Genomic DNA, 17131 nt, shown 5'->3' with positions numbered 1-17131 from the left:
ACAAACGTTCACATGATCGATGGATGTAAATTAATTGTACAAAAGGTTACAAATAACATAAAGATGTCAATATATGGATTTTGTTCTTATCTCAATCTGATAATGGCTTGTTGTACTAAGGAGATGGATTTGGTTTGTCGCTACCATGCGAAGCCACAAGTAGACTCTAATGTCTCAAGGGTTACATTCATTGTTGAATTTTACTTAGCAGTTGGTCCATATGCTTGGAAGTGATCCTAACATACCCTTTTTTAAGAGTCTACTATATGATATCTCCATTACCTTCCTTGTATAAATTATGTTTATCCCTTATGGACTCATATGTTGTGCATCTTATCAGTATGTGTGTATCTTATAGATGTAAAATATATGAGGCATTCTCCATTCTCCAACCCTGTATTGATTGTTCCTATTTTCACCTTTGATGCAAACAAGCATTGATCCCATGTGATCATCAACTTTATTCTCCATGATAGTGTTTTTATAGGATGTATGATGCATTCATGCATACTTATGTATGTTCACTTGCATACATGAGAAACAGAGAGAGAGAGAGAGAGAGAGAGAGAGAGATATGTGAACATTGGTATCTGTTACTTTCAGGAGCTGCATGACTACTAGGCTTCCATGTCTACATTGGGAGTGGAGGGGAGAGGTATCCCATGTAGTGGTATTCTGAGAAAGGTGTGTATCTTAATATTTTTTTAGTATTTTTGTGCCATATCAGTTTTGAGGTTATGTTTAACTTGTGGAAATGGACAAGATTGGATGTTTTAAGTTTGTAGCGGTTCAGGGTCGTCCTCTAAACAATGCTATTTGCAAACAAATTTAATGTCTTTATACATTTGAATTCATCATTGTAGTTGGCTTGATTAATAGATTATTGACTACATAATATGCCTGTGAATTTTGATATTATAGGTATAGAGATGATTCTTAGCATTGAGGTGGTGAAAGTTGAAACTTTCATAAAAAAGTACAACTTTCAAATATGCCACTTTGACCATTGCAATAGGTTCCACTTTAAAATCTATTTGTATTTATATACTTTTTCAATATATTAATAATAAGAATTTTTTATACATTTTTTAAAATAATATTTTTATTAAGATTATCTATGTAGAACCAATTTATTTTCAAGTTACTTATATTTTAATTTAATTAATTAAATTTCTTACTTGATATTTTATTCTTCTAAGATATTATATTAATTATTTTTATAATTTTTATTAAACTTATTATAACAAGAGCCATGTGGTGGAACTGCACAAAAAAACAAAAGCAATAACATTTGCACCATGTGGCTCTTATTTATTATATGTCATCTTTTTATTTCCATTTGTTTTCACAAGTTATCAATAGTTTGAGATTTTTAGCATGTAACTTAGTTGGCATGATTGTGCCTAAACTTTTCTTGAATGTTGAATACTAAGTTCCTAAGGTGTTATTTTTTTTGGGGGGCATGTTATTTGTTTTTCTTATAATGGTCATCTAGTTACATAATGGCCACCATTTCCCAACTAAAGAAAACTTGTTCGAGTTTCTTGCTTTTCTAGGGAAAATGGCATCAACATTGTTGATGTTTAGGTATATGTCGTATAAATATTTATAGCATACTTTATTTTATATTCTAGTGTTCATCATATTTCATGTCTTATACTCTACATTGTATCTTCTTTCATTTTTAGAAGAGGAACTCAGTATTGATGGTAAGAAACAAGAATTGAAGAAACAGAAAAATGATAACACTGGAGCAACAAATGCAAGAGAGAGAGATAGAGAAGAGAATTGTTCTAGTGATACCCTTAAAGACAATACCCTGCATGAGTCACACATACAGTGATCTGGATCCGGATCTTGGGAGGAGGCCCCCAAGATCTAAATGATTGAAATGGATCTTGGGAGGAGAGACCCCCAAGATCTAAAAGATTGAAATGGATCTTGAGAGGAGAGACCCCCAAGATCTGAAAACTTGCATTGCCAGAAGAAAAATAGGAGAATGCCCAATAAAAAAAACCACAAAGAAACTTTTATTTAAAATAGTAATGAAAATAAACCAGCTAGGGTGATGGTAGCTTATCTCTGAGAAGAGATTTGGTCGCTACATGCCTCTAAACTGTAAAGGCTACATTATGGCGGGCAATTTGTCCTTTTACAAAATATGACTTGTTACTTATAGTATTTTTTAGTTACAATACCACGGATCAATTCCATGGGTGAATGAATACCATGAGTGGATTTTACAATACCATGGGTAAATTCCATGGGTCGATGAATAATATGGGTGGATGAGTACCATGGGTGGATTTTACATTCGGATCATTCCTCCCTCCTTAAGAAGCAATGGTCTCCATTGCGTAAAGTTCCCTCCTGCAAAGCCTTTGTTGAATATGAAGAGCCACTGAAGATAAGGGTTTTATGTGGTTAACCCAAAACCCTGATAAACAAAGATCTGAGGATAGAGATACCCTGTAATGCTTGTGACCAACTGTGATTCTGACAGTGTGCAGCCTAGCAAATGGACTTCGATGACAAGGATTTTATGCGGTTGACCCATAACCATGATTTTGGTTTCTGATGAAGTAGCAGGTGCCTACATAGCCTGGGGTGGGAGGGCACATCTCCAAATAACCTAAGCCAAATGCTGCTATGTTGAAACTGATAATTGTGAAGCAGGTGCCTACTAAAGTGGGGTGGGAGGGCACGTCTCCAATGGGAACCCACTCTGAATGCTGCTCCAGAATTAAAATGGGCATAACTCAATCAATATAACTCAGAATATTTATGATAACCTGTTTTTGGAAGCAGAAGGACCATTTTTCATCTTCCCGTGTGATGGAATTCCTTATCTGGACACTCTGAGATCTCAGATTCGTGCTGCAACAGTTCCGCCGTCACAAATTTTTTGATAAAATAGTTGATTTTAAATCAGCGATATCTCCCACATCCAAACTCCGATTCGACCCATTTTTTTTTTTAAATTGGGTGATTTTTTGAGAGGAATCCAAATCTGGTATTTGTTTCTATAAATTTTTGTACCAAATGTTTCATATATGATCTGCAATGTCGCCACCCAAAAAAACTTTCTGCAAAAAAATGAGAAAAAAATTATTCATCTTGACCCAAGAAAGTGCTCTGTGGAGGTTGTAGCACATGCCTGAAGTTTGTTGAATATTGCTGCGAAATTTGAAATTGAAATATGCATCAAACCCTCGTTCCCATGGAATCATAACCTGCTCTGATACCACTGATCCGGATCTTGGGAGGAGGCCCCCAAGATCTAAACGATTGAAATGGATCTTGGGAGGAGAGACCCCCAAGATCTAAAATATTGAAATGGATCTTGGGAGGAGAGACCCCCAAGATCTGAAAACTTGCATTGCCAGAAGAAAAATAGGAGAATTCCCAATAAACAAAACCACAAAGAAACTTTTATTTAAAATAGTAATGAAAATAAACCAGCTAGGGTGATGGTAGCTTATCTCTAAGAAGAGATGTGGTTTCTACATGCCTCTGAACTGTAAAGGCTACATTGTGGTGGAAAATCTGTCCTTTTACAAAATGTGACTTGTTACTTATAGTATTTTTCAGTTACAATACCACGGGTCAATTCCATGGGTGAATGAATACCATGGGTGGATTTTACATTGGATCATACAGATTGCTAGTCAAGTCTCTCGAGTTGGTGAATTCACCAGTAATGCCTTGGAAACAAAATGATAATGTTTTGAAGTGATGAACAATGTTTCATGTGTAAATTGTAGTCCAACCAATATTAAGTTGGAAACTGATATTATAATACTTGACATTTCATATAATATAATTTATGTTATTGAAATTATTTATAGTTGTACTTGATATTATTTAGTATTGTAATTAATATATGTAACTTTGGGTTTTCATATTAGATGAACGTGCACATTGTATAATAGTGTTTTTTTTAATTTAGTTGTGAAATCACGCTAATTAATTTATGTTGATTAATAATCAACAAATAAAATCAATCTAAAACTAATAAATTAGTAGTTTATATTTATTAATGATGAACTCAAATAAAATGAATATACAATGACTAAATTAGTCATTTATAATGATTATCAATGAAAGTAAATGAAATTGATATAAATTACTAAATCAGTCGTTTATATAATGAATATGAAACTACCAAAAGATGATAAATGACTATTGTAAATGATAAATTTGTGATTACAAATAATGATTAGATTTTGCATATATACAATTATTAGTAGCTAATTTATAATATCTTATAACACGACCAAAATTTAGTCATATTTTTTTTGTCATTAATTGTTTTCAAACAATGACTAAAATTTGCATATATGTGACTATTAGTAGATAATTTACAATATCTTATAATGTGACCAACATTTTGGTCATATTTCTTTGGCCATTAATTGGTTTTCTTGGGTGATCACGTAGTGGTATATTTTGTTGTGTATTTGATCATAAATTATGACAATTAATGAATAAATTAATGGATAAATTAATGACAAAATTTATGATTAAATATACTACTAGACGATAAAATTGAGATAATCAATTAATGACTATGCTAAATATGACTAAAAGTTCGTCATGTTATAAGATACTATAAATTAGACACTATTGGTCATCGACTAAAAAATGGTCATTTATATGCAAATTTTAGTTGTTCTTTTAGTAATTAATTACTCATTTTTTTACTAGTAATGGACATATTCTATACTAGGTACCACATTGATTGTAGAGTGAGGTTCAAGAATTGTAGATCCCACATTGGCAACATAATGTTGTAAATTGTCAACAATTTAAGCAAGAATATTACTATCAACAAGAAAATTAGATGTTGCTAATTGTTGAATGTCATCATTGAGGACACCTTCCATACTTGCATGTCTTCCATCATTTGTAAAGGATTCAGGGTTCTGGTATGTATCTAGAGTATCTTTGTAAACACAATGTTCCACAACAAGACTATTGCTAGGAAACATTGGAATAGTAGAAAATTGTGGAGATGCACAATATCCAATGAAAGGAACATTCGTACGAAATGTCCTTCACATGAGATCATTATATGAAGAGTTATTGAAGTTATTTTTCTTCTATGACATGTAGCTCTTCTTCTCTCATTTATAGCATCTCTATTTTGCTGATAATATTGTCATTGATATTCATTCACTCTCTTATGTGAAGGAGGAGAGGAGTTCTTTTTAAACTACACCTACGTGTTCCTTCACTTGACAATTCTACACAAAGTTTAAACAATATTCAAACTTAAAGTTTTAATCCTTAGAAAATGTATAAATTTTAATAAGTTCAAACAATATTCAACATTTATATCTAGTAATATATAGATATATAAAAACATTGTTCGAATAATTAATTATTAAGTATTTGAATGTATAGAAACACGTATACTGAACTGCAATAGTCCATTTAATAATTTCTATAGTTCAGAATGGAATGAAATTTAAATACCTCATAATGGAGAATGAAACATGAAGAGCATTATTCCATTTTCCAAATACCAAAATAATACAAGTAATTATTTTCAAGAAACAGATCAAAAAATGATATGACTATATTTTCAGGTATACAATCCAAATTGGTATGAAAACTATCTTCTATAAAGAGCCAAAAAATTGAAACATAAATATCATGTTTGAAAATGTGTAAGAGAAAATATTTTGAAGCCTTAAAGGTTAAGGCATGATATCCACAAGGAGTGTTGGTATGTCAACAATAGAATCAATGGTTGCAATAAGTGGGAAAAATTTTCCATTTTCAATAAGAGCATTGCAATCTTCATGTGATGGCATGCAGAACTCACATTCCCTAACATGGATACATTATTAGCAATTGTAGTTGCACAAAATCCAGTCAACAGATAGTATAGCTTGAATTAAACTTCCACGTAATTGAACATAATTACTTTTCCTTCAAATGAATGAAAATAATGGTATTCACGGAATTTATTATTAATGTCTACAGAAATATTGTCCAACAATGTCAATATGAACCCCCAACCATCTTCAAAATAATCTAGGTTTCGTTCATTGCAAGGATGGTCAAATTGAAAATTGTCAAATTCCTCAAGCAATATCCAAATAGAGGTAGAATCATTATTGACAAGAGAAATGAATTGGTGATTGTATAATTCCAATGACATGCATCACATGTAAATGATAGGAACAAATGAATAACCCCATAGTTTTCTTATAAGAACTAACCAATATATAGTGTAGCCATATGTAAGGTAATCATCATAATATTGATCTAAATAAAACCAATAAACTTTTCTTTATAGAAGATGGCTTCCTTTGGCGGTGTCATGCCACCATAAGGAAGTTTTGTCCTCTTCCAAACCATATCAATGCTCTGCAAACAAAAAATTTGAATGCATGTTTCTATATATATGTTTTAGCAAAACCTAATCACATTTTTGCTAACTATCCTTTTGTAATAGAGAAAATAATCCTGGCTCTCCAAGAGAAAGATACACAAGATTTCTAAAGGTCTTTGTGGATTCACTAAAAAATAATTTTTTGGATGGGAGAATGTTGTAGGAGTAGAGAAGACAATCATTTATCCAACTTTACATTGAATTGTGTATCCAAAATCAATAAAAGGAAAAAGGAAGGAAGATATGTGCCCTTTACCACTAAGGTAGGATCCAACAAAGCAAGAATGTTCAATATCAATTGTTAGAGAGAAAAATCCAAATTATTCAACAACACGTAGATTGCAATGAGATAGTAAAGTGAGATTTTGCTAAAGAACATTCCAATTTTTATAGACCATTCAAAATCTTATTAGCACCAATAATGGAATCCAATGAAAAATTAGCTTAATTATCTCAAATGGTAGGAACTCCCAAATGAATTGATCCATAAGGAGACAAAGGGTTTTCCTGAAGGCAAAATAAATATTTTCCATCATATTTCATAGACAAAAAAGGTTAACACAATTAAATTTCTAAAGAATACAAAACAACAAACACAAAATTGTTAAAAATTATTTATCATGATAAAATTCTTAAACATTCTTTATCATGTTAAACATACTATTATCATATTAAACAAATTTCAAAGATTCTAATTATCATGTTAAATATGAGCCTTAAATATGTTGAATAGTAAACATGTTCAAGATAGTAAATATTAACATTATATATATTGAATAATTAACATGGTCAAAATAGTAGCAATAAGTGCTTTGAACAACAATAATCATAATCAACATTAAAGATGATAAACAAGATGTAGCTATTAGCATTAAATATGATAAAATGGTTAAGATATTACCGTTAAATATGTAGAACAATAAATATGCTGAAGATAAACATGTTGAAAATGGTAAGTTTATTAATTTTATAAATTCAGTACAATCCTCAACCATACATGATCATTAATTATATCATTATATATATATATATGAAACAAATACTCTCTTCCTATTGGTTTCAAGATCAACACCTTTTACAACAGACACTCATCTATTGCAAAAACAGTTCAAAAATATTTTATGACACTAGCTATCTTAGTACATACTATATGTCTGATGCAACTGGATTTATACACCTTCCAAAGTACCCCTAAAATTTATACATATTTGCATATCATAGAAATAGAAAAAAAAGGTTTTGATTCTTCCACGATAGGTCCTGTAATAGGAGCATCCTGGCCTTCGGCCTCATCGTGGTGTTGGAGACGCAGTGTATTGACCATGGCATCGCTAATTTCAACAACCATTTTCATTTGTCTCTCTGATGCCCCGGCCATGGTTCTGTCAGCCTATTCACGTTTTTCTAGACCTGAAATGACTTGGTCTAATTTGACAATAAACTCTGCCTCTCTGTTCCAGACTTGTATCCAGACTTATTTGTCTTGGAAATGGGAAGAGTGGGTAATTTTTTTCTTTCAAATCTGAAAACTGATTTCGTTCCTTCACTGATTCCCCTCAACGTCATCTTCACTCCCTTACACTCACACTCAAGTCATCTGCCACTGATGTTTGCAAACATTAATGCTCCAGGCTCGACACTCGAGTTTGCTACGGCAATGTTGCGTTTAATTATTCCTTGCTGCTGCATCACATATATGGATTTTCTTTGGATTAGTTTACACATGTCATGCATGACATTCTCCACCATCTGATCGTTGGCCAACATGTTGCTCATTGTCGTGTCAATTTAAATAAAAACCGTCCATTCAACAATTGGAGCCTCATCCATCTCCACCGGCTTTTAATATCCATTGTGTGGATTTAATGTCTCTCCTTCTCCTTTGTATTTTGATTATCTTCCTTTGGCGTTGAACCTGAAGCCACTTATTCTTTATACCATCCTTCAGGGACGAGCCCAATTTTAATTGAATTCTGATTTTAATCTCATGGGATAAATTTATTTAGGGTGGAACCATCAATTTTTAATTGAATTCTGACTTTTAAACTCATGGGATAAATTTATTTATTTAGGGTCGACCCATCAATTTTCATCACTCCATTCTTAGACTGATGCCACTATTGACCATTAGACTAGTGTCCACATTGAGTTCCCTTTTGATACGATATAACTCAATTTATCCAAACTTGGAAATTTGCAAACAAATTCAGTGCAACATTGAATTTTTCCTTTACATTGGGTCTTTTCGGGCTTTAATCACCTGTTGGATTAGGATCATGGAGTCAATGAAGACCATCCATTCTTTGATTTTCCTTCTAAGCCCTTCCAAAGAGCCAGAAACTCTGTCTCATTATTGGTTGACATCTTTATCCCCGAACATATTTAATCTCTATTTTTTCATAAAAATCTTTATTAATTATATTATTATTTATATCATTAATCTCCAATAATAAGCATGATAATGATAAACATGATAATATAATTTAATATTATCAAAACTTTTTATATTTCATTATTATTCATATTAACAGAATATAAAATTTTAAAACAATTATTAACACTTTTTTAATCTCATATCAGATTTTAGTATTAAAATGATATTAATATTAACATTAGTATATTATTATATTATTATTAATAAAAATAATATATATATATATATATTAATTATTATTAATATTATAATTAATTAATAATATAATAATAATGATAATTAATCATTAATTTTATAAGTATATATTGATAATTAAAAATCGTGGTGTAGAAGTGAATTCTAGAGAGAACTGTGTGATAAGGAAGTGAAATGTCAGATGTTGTGAACACCTTACTCATCATCATATACAAGAAGTGATAAATATAAGTGAAGAATAGGAGATCTAACCAATAAGTAAGGAGGATGATGGGAAAGAGATATTGTGAAAAATTTAAAAAAATAAAAATAAAAATAATAATAATAATAATAATAATAATAGATATCATTTTTGGGATTCAACTGCGTTAAGTAAGTCATTCAAACGTATGACCATTTCCATGAGAGGTAGTCGTAACTGAATAATAATAATTATAAGTAAGGGAGAAAAATATATAAAAGAGTCAAAAAAATATTAGAATAAAGAAGAATAATTATTAATCTTAATTTAATATTATTATTATATTCAAAGCTCCTAAAATTATCTAAAAGAAATAATAAATATAAATTATTATTATTATTGAAAGTTAATATTTTTTTTGGATATATGATATTGTTAAATTATGACCATAATAATATAGTGGTTATCAGTATTATTATAATGGATTTGTTATACAAATAAATATCAATATAGTTATTATTAATAAATAATATTAATATTATTAATGTGATAAGATTAGGAATGCAATGTTAACCAGTATTATTAAAAATTTGATATGATAATTAATAAATTAGTAAGGAATAAAAAAATTATTATTGTTTTTAATAATAACAATAATAGGAATTATTATTAATGTCAAAATTAAATATGAATACAATTAATAATAATATTTCATAATAACAATAATAGTAATTATTATTAATGTCAAAATTAAATATAAATAGTATTAATAATAATATTAATTATGACATTACTCACTTAGCTTGTGATTGATAAGGGAAAATATTATTATTAAATGAAAAAAAAAAGTTAAATGAATAGTAAAAATATAATGTTTTAATATTTATAATGATATTATCATTTTAATTATAGGAAGAATAAAAATAAAAACATTTAGGGGAGACTTAAAGATAAGAGAAAAATTAAAAGGAAATAGAGTAAAGTGAGAGATAAATGAAGAAAAAAAAGGAAATAAATTAACCAATTAGAAAAAGTAGGAGGAAGGAGAAGGGGTGATGGAGTAGCAACTATATTATTACTCTTATAGCTATAATCTAACAATATTATATATCCAGTAAATTATTGTTTTTTCCTAATAATAATAATAATAAATTAATATGATCATAGCATTGAGGGTTAGCTTAATTGGTTAGTTGCTAAAATGCGTATGGGAAAAAAGGAGGAAAGAGAAGGGGTGATGGAGTAGCAACTATATTATTACTGTGATAGCTATAATCTAACAATATTATATATCCCATAAATTATTATTTTTTCGTAATAATAATAATAAATTAATATTATCATAAAGTGGAGGGTTAGCTTAATTGGTTCATTGCTAAAATGCCTAATCAATGGGAGGCCATGGGGTCAATTCTCCTAAATGCACTAGAAGTAAGGCTTTGTAATAAGCCAGTGGGTGGTGATGTGGATGTTTTACCTTTTCATCACACATTTCTCTATAGAAATCGTTTTTAGAACATTGCTAACAATGGTGGAAATAGACATTAAAAAATTAAAAGTCAATTATATGGTGATGATTAACCTCACTGATATGGTATATTGGACCTTAAGAGAGAAGTGAGATTATTTAAAATTTTATTTATATGATAAAAAGGGAGGGAAACAAGTGTTGTGAGGTATGGTATATTGGACCTTAAGAGAGAAGTGAGATTATTTAAAATTTTATTTCTGTGATAAAAAGGGAGGGAAACAAGTGTTGTGAGGTCACTGTAGTTTTGGTGAATGAATAAGTAGAAGAGATTGTCGTGTGGAAAATGTTTTGGAAATAAGAGAGTAGGTGAGCAATGATAAGTTCTTTCCAATTCTATGACATTAATTAATTGCATATGATTACAATGTTTTGAAAATAAAAACTCAAGTAAGCAATGATAAGTTCATTGTAATTCTATGCAATTAATTAATTGCATATGATTACACTAGATTATAATTACATTCAATTAATTATATAATTATTTGATTATTTGTTTGGAGATTTATACAATTAATTAATTATATAATTGCAATAATTAAAAATAAAATTATATAATTCTTCAAACAATTATATAATAATTGTTAATTAATAATTAACCATCAATCAATTAGTTTACTCTATTAAATATAGCAATTTACTACATATTAAATTAACTTTTTAATACTTAATAATATTGTTATTATTGTATTTTATTAAAGATACAAGTTTGCAAAATACATAATCCACCACTTAATGATTTGCAAAGTTCTATTAAATACACCAATTTACTGCATACTAAATTAACTTCTTAATACTTGATAATATTGTTATTATTTGCTAAATACATAATCCACCACTTAATAGTTTGCAAAGTTCATTTGTTATTTGCTTGCTCATATTCATATGATGGATAGATATAAGAAAAATCAATTGTAGTGCAAATACAATTTAAGTTTTATAAAAAGTCTCAATGATAACAATTGATAAAGCTTTTGATTCAATAATTTTGATAGTCTGAATTATAATTTTGCTAGCTTAAAAAAAATAGTGTAATATCAACTCTTACTTGACATTAAAATAAGCTAAACCATATATTCAAATCCTCTGCCACAACATAGTAGAGGATAATTCAATATCTCAACTCTGGCATAAAACTAAAAAATAAAAAACCTAAAAAAAATCCAAATATGAAACGCAAAGAAGCAGCAAGTATGAATACAAAAAACATTCCACATCTGCAAATCACGAGACAAATCCTAGGACACTCTAATCTTATACGCATGGCAAACAATGGCTAAGGCTAGGAATGCTCCTTCTGCCTCTTCTTCCAACATTTTTTTTAATTGAAATATAATTTATCCGTTAAAAACCGTCTTTTTAATTTTTTTATTTAGTTTTAGTTTTATATTATTTAATATTTTGATTTATTTTGCCTAATAATTTATTAAATGTAAAACAATTGATATTTCATTATTTTAAAAAACTAAATAGAGAACAATTTGTAATATGAAAACAATCATACACTCAACAAAATATTTTACTACTGGTTCATAGATAGTCTATTCTATCTCTAAATCTAGTTTTAGTTTTATGATATCTCTGAATTTTAGGAATTTGCTAGACGAAAGGACGGCATTCACAGTGAAAATCAAAGGAACAACTCGTCATCATTTCAAGGAGCGATTGCAACCATAGGATTTTAATTTAGAGTTTCATTTTAAATTTATTATGCTTTCAATATTGTGCAAAACATTTAACATTTTACTATGCTAAGTGTTATATAAAATAAAACACCGTATTTCTTATAAACTAGTAAACTCGAATTGCGGAAACCCTGACAATGGCACAATGGCTACAACTCTGACAATGGAGCAACGTTACAACAATGGAGAGCACAACTAAATGCAACTCTTAAAAATTAAAATGGCACTTACCTGAACGTTCACAATGGAAATAAGCATGCTCAAATCAACTAATTAAAATACCTAATACCGCAGTCTCAAATACATAACAACTCTTAAAAATTAAAATGGCACATACCTGAACCTTCAAAATGGAAATAAGCAAGCTCAAATCAACTAATTAAAATACCTAATACCGCAGTCTCAAATACATAACAACTCTTAAAAATTAGAATGGCACATACCTGAACCTTCACAATGGAAATAAGCATGCTCAAATCAACTAATTAAAATACCTAATACCGTAGTCTCAAATACATAACATTGCGTTCGAACGCAATGTAGGAAGAATCTCAAATAAAAATATCACCCTGAAATAACGAAAGATCGAGTTAATTATGGCAGGAAAAAAAGATTGCGGTTTAAAAATGTGGACGACCATGCCTGGGATGTGAGACGACGATTACCACAGATAGTTCATAACCCACAAGCTACGTTTCATAAGATAAGGGTAGACATTTGAGGAAAAAGTTTGGCGCAGGAGTTTGATTACCATGAAAACTCATGCACATTTGTGGAGGGAAACCGTTTCGATTAGATAACTGTCAGCCACGTAGTTAAAGCTGGGAAGGGACTGATGACATATTTCATAAGGTATTGTATTATCATGTATAAGAAAGATAATAGGGTGGATATTAGTTTTTTTCATTAATTATATTGTTAAGATTTGGTTTATTTTTCAAATCAATTAATGTGGTTCAAAAGGTCAACTAAATTTTAATGATGTGATTAATTCGAAAGATGATATCTACATTATGGATCATAAAAGTCTTAGATCTAACATAAGGATAATACTCCCAGATTATCAAATTTTGATCATTCCATAATTTAAAGATTTGAAATTCCTCAATCACAATTCCAATATAAACCATTTCTATTACTATTGGGTAATTAGTAATCTAATTTTAATTTAATTTTGATTTTATTTGAGTGTAAAAATTAATTATAGCTTTTTATTTAAGAGATTTCATTACCTTCCCACTTAATAGATTTGATAAACTATCTCAATTCCAAATTTACCAAGCATCAAGAGTGGTGGGATCTCTTAGTATGCAAACTTTTTATTGAGTACAAAACCTAAAGAAAAATAAGATATATAAATTTATTGTTGTTATAAATTTGTATATAATAATTTATTATCTTAATTTATATATAGTTATTATTTTAAATTTAATTTAATTTCAATTTTATTTGAGTGAAAATTTTGAGCAAAGCCTTTTACTTAAGAAATTTGATTAGTTTTGTACTAGATAGATTGGAGATTACGACTAGTATAGAACTATCTTCACTTCAGATTTACCTAGCACCAAAAAAGCTTAAATCTCTCTTGATCTTATTAATGAGTCAAAACATACACCAAAAAAACAAAAACAAAAACTTTACACCTGAAAAGATTTGATTAGTCTCCTTGCTTGATAAATTTCGATTTAAGATGTATAAAAATTTAGATCTCTAACTATTTTTTTTAATTATATATTTCATATATTCCTCACTTATTTGTTTATTGAAGATAAAATATTAGATTAAATTTTAATTTATTACACCTTATTTTTTATAAGTTTTCGTTTTTTTTAAATATAACAATTGAATCTATGTCTTGATAAATTTGGGATTAAATGTATGTAAACTATTTATTAAATTAGGTATTGTGAAAGACCCACTCGACGGAGAGATTGAGTAGCGCGCTAGGGTTTGTCTATCTTGCACAGTTTCAGATGGCCTCGCTGCAAGTCGTGAGCTCATGATATATAAAGTAGACTGAACCAGGAACGTAGTTGATAAACCCATATTTCACCACAAAGATGTAAATTAATGGCTCTAAGGCTCGGATTTTTTATGAATGATTAAGCTTATGCTGCAAACTATCAAAGGTCCCCAGATATGAGCGATGGCTTTGTCCCCCAGAATTTTCCTACAATTGGGCTCATGGCAGATTGGTAGCCATGCAACAAAGACTGTACATGAGTTCCAGAGATCAATGCAACGGAAAGGAATCTGTAAACTAGGGTTGTTTGTGAAAGGTAGGCCTGACTGGGTTGATGCTCGATAACAGTTATATCTTTGTTTATCGATGTCGTTTCTTGCCTAGTCCTGGCTGTTATGGGATCCGTGGCAATGAAACTACTCGTGCACATGTGGGATTCGTGTGCTCATGGGAAACCCCTCACTTTCGTAACTATGATTTGGATGAAAGAAAGGAAGAGTAGGAAAATGAAACATTTCAGATGTTTATGAAAAAAATATTAATGGGAAGTCTTTTATTTTTTTGGATTTAAGAGAGTGATTTGTGTTGAAAAATACAATTAGAAATTTTAAATTTAATTTTGCCTTATTAAATTGAGAAAATTAGAATTTTCATATTACTAGGCAACTTAGTTGCATTAATTTGTTTGATATGGCTTGGGTCACTTAGTTTAATTTAAGTTGTAGGAGTTAGAGTTAAATTAATTTGTAGTAATCAAGGTCATTTATTTCAAGTTGTTTTCAATTAAACTAGTTCCAATTATTGGAGGAACTAGTTGGAGGTCACCTGTGCAGTGAAACTTTAGTCAAACTCACTCAGTGATCATCTAGTTAAGCTAACTGATCAATCAACCCAAAATAAATAGTGCATGGAAATAATTCAAGTTAGCAAGCTGTGGTGGAGATTCCAATGGAGTGTAACATAAGTTGTAGACTAGTCTTGAGTGTACATGTGTTGCATGTAGTTAGATGATCAACCTTGGGAATTGTGAAATCAATTTGATGAATTTCCTAAATAATAAGGGTCTAATTTCTCAAGGAATTGCGCAAGGAAATAGGGGCTAGGCAGAGGAAAAAATTGACTAAGTCTCGGTTAGAGCTTTTGAGTGAGTAGAGAGATCGGTTATTCACTTGCACATTATGATCTATTGAGCAAAGCAATTTTAATAAATATTTATTCACCATATTAATGCAAGCACACATAGGGGCTTTTAGCATATTTCTTTCCCCCTGAAAAATACTGGTTGCATATGTGTTATTTATCATTTCATGTTTGTGATCGATGTTCTAAATTGTGAATTGAATTCCACAGAGCGAGAGAGTAGGTTTGAGTCTTGTGATTTTTCTTAAAACTTCTTGAGAAATTGCAAATCTACACCATAATTTGTACATGGTATCAGAGAAGGAATTTTGAAGTTGCTTCTCAGGAGGTTCGTATTTGCAGTTCAATGTTGCAAGATCTCTTCATAGTTGGGAGGATGACCTTCAACGGGCTCAGACTACAGTATGCATTGGAAGGAAGATCTAATTTCATTACATGGAAGTATTTCATGGAGGCGATGTTGGATGTCAATGGCTTGCTAGAAGACATCAAGAGGGATGTTTCAAAACGAATAGAATTTGATGTCCAAAGCCTAGCCCAATAGAAGAAATATGTATCCAAGGCAAGGAGAATAATCTTGGAGCGAATGCATGACCACATTGTCACAAATCTCCATTGGAAAGAAACTCCTTAAGAAATGTGGCACGCACTTACATATCTGTTACATAATTGCATCGACCATAAGAAACTGGCACTCAAGGATAAATTTCGAAATATCAAGATGTGGAAGAATGAAAATATTCAGCAGTATCTTAGCAGGTTCACACAAGTTCGTGATAAGGTTGAAGGAATTGGTGTTACTATTTGAGATGATGACTTAGTAAGCCTATCCCTTCTTGGCCTTCCCAAAAACTCGTATAACTACCAAGATTCGGTGAATGGGAGGGAAAAACTACAGAATTGGGAACGCTTATGGTTCAATTTGGTACAAGAGGAAATAAGGTGGAATACCAAAGATGGAACTTCATCCAAGGGCGAGGATGAATAAAAATTTGCATTGGATGGAAAGGGAAATAAGGGAAAAGGAAAGAAATATCAAACCCAACAAATATCTAGCCAAGGGGGCAACAAGAAAGATTTGTCCAAAATTAAATGCTTCAATTTTCATGAATTCGAGCACTATACCACGAAGTGTCCACACAAAAATTCTAGTAAGAATACCTCAGGAGGAGTAGAAGGTGTTGCTTTGGCTTCACAGTTCGATCTTGACTTCACCCTTATCGCATGCATGGCCAACATAGTAATGGGGAGCATGTGGTACTTGAATCTAATGCATCATGCCACATGCTAGGGTGTAGATACTTTTTCAGTGACCTAGAGGAGAAATATGTGTAGATGCACATTCAATTGGGGGGCGATGGAAGGTACAATGTGATCGGGATTGGTACAATCACCTTTCATAGGGGGTCGGGCTCCCGTCTGAGACTCAAGGATATCTTGTTTGTTCCAAGCCTAAAGAGGAATCTCATCTTTGTTGTAGTTTTGGAAGACCATGATTATGATGTGATCTTCAACAAAGGGAAAACATTCATGAGACACATATCCATGGGATAGGTGAAGTAGATCTATCTTCATGTGAAGAACATGTATAAGCTAGACATG

Source organism: Pinus tabuliformis, chromosome Q (assembly GCF_031772625.1).
Source record: "Pinus tabuliformis cultivar Carrire ecotype Pingquan chromosome Q, CPIR1, whole genome shotgun sequence".
Lineage (NCBI taxonomy): Eukaryota > Viridiplantae > Streptophyta > Pinopsida > Pinales > Pinaceae > Pinus > Pinus tabuliformis.
The sequence above is the reverse complement of the archived record's forward strand: the minus strand, read 5'-3'. Positions refer to the sequence as shown.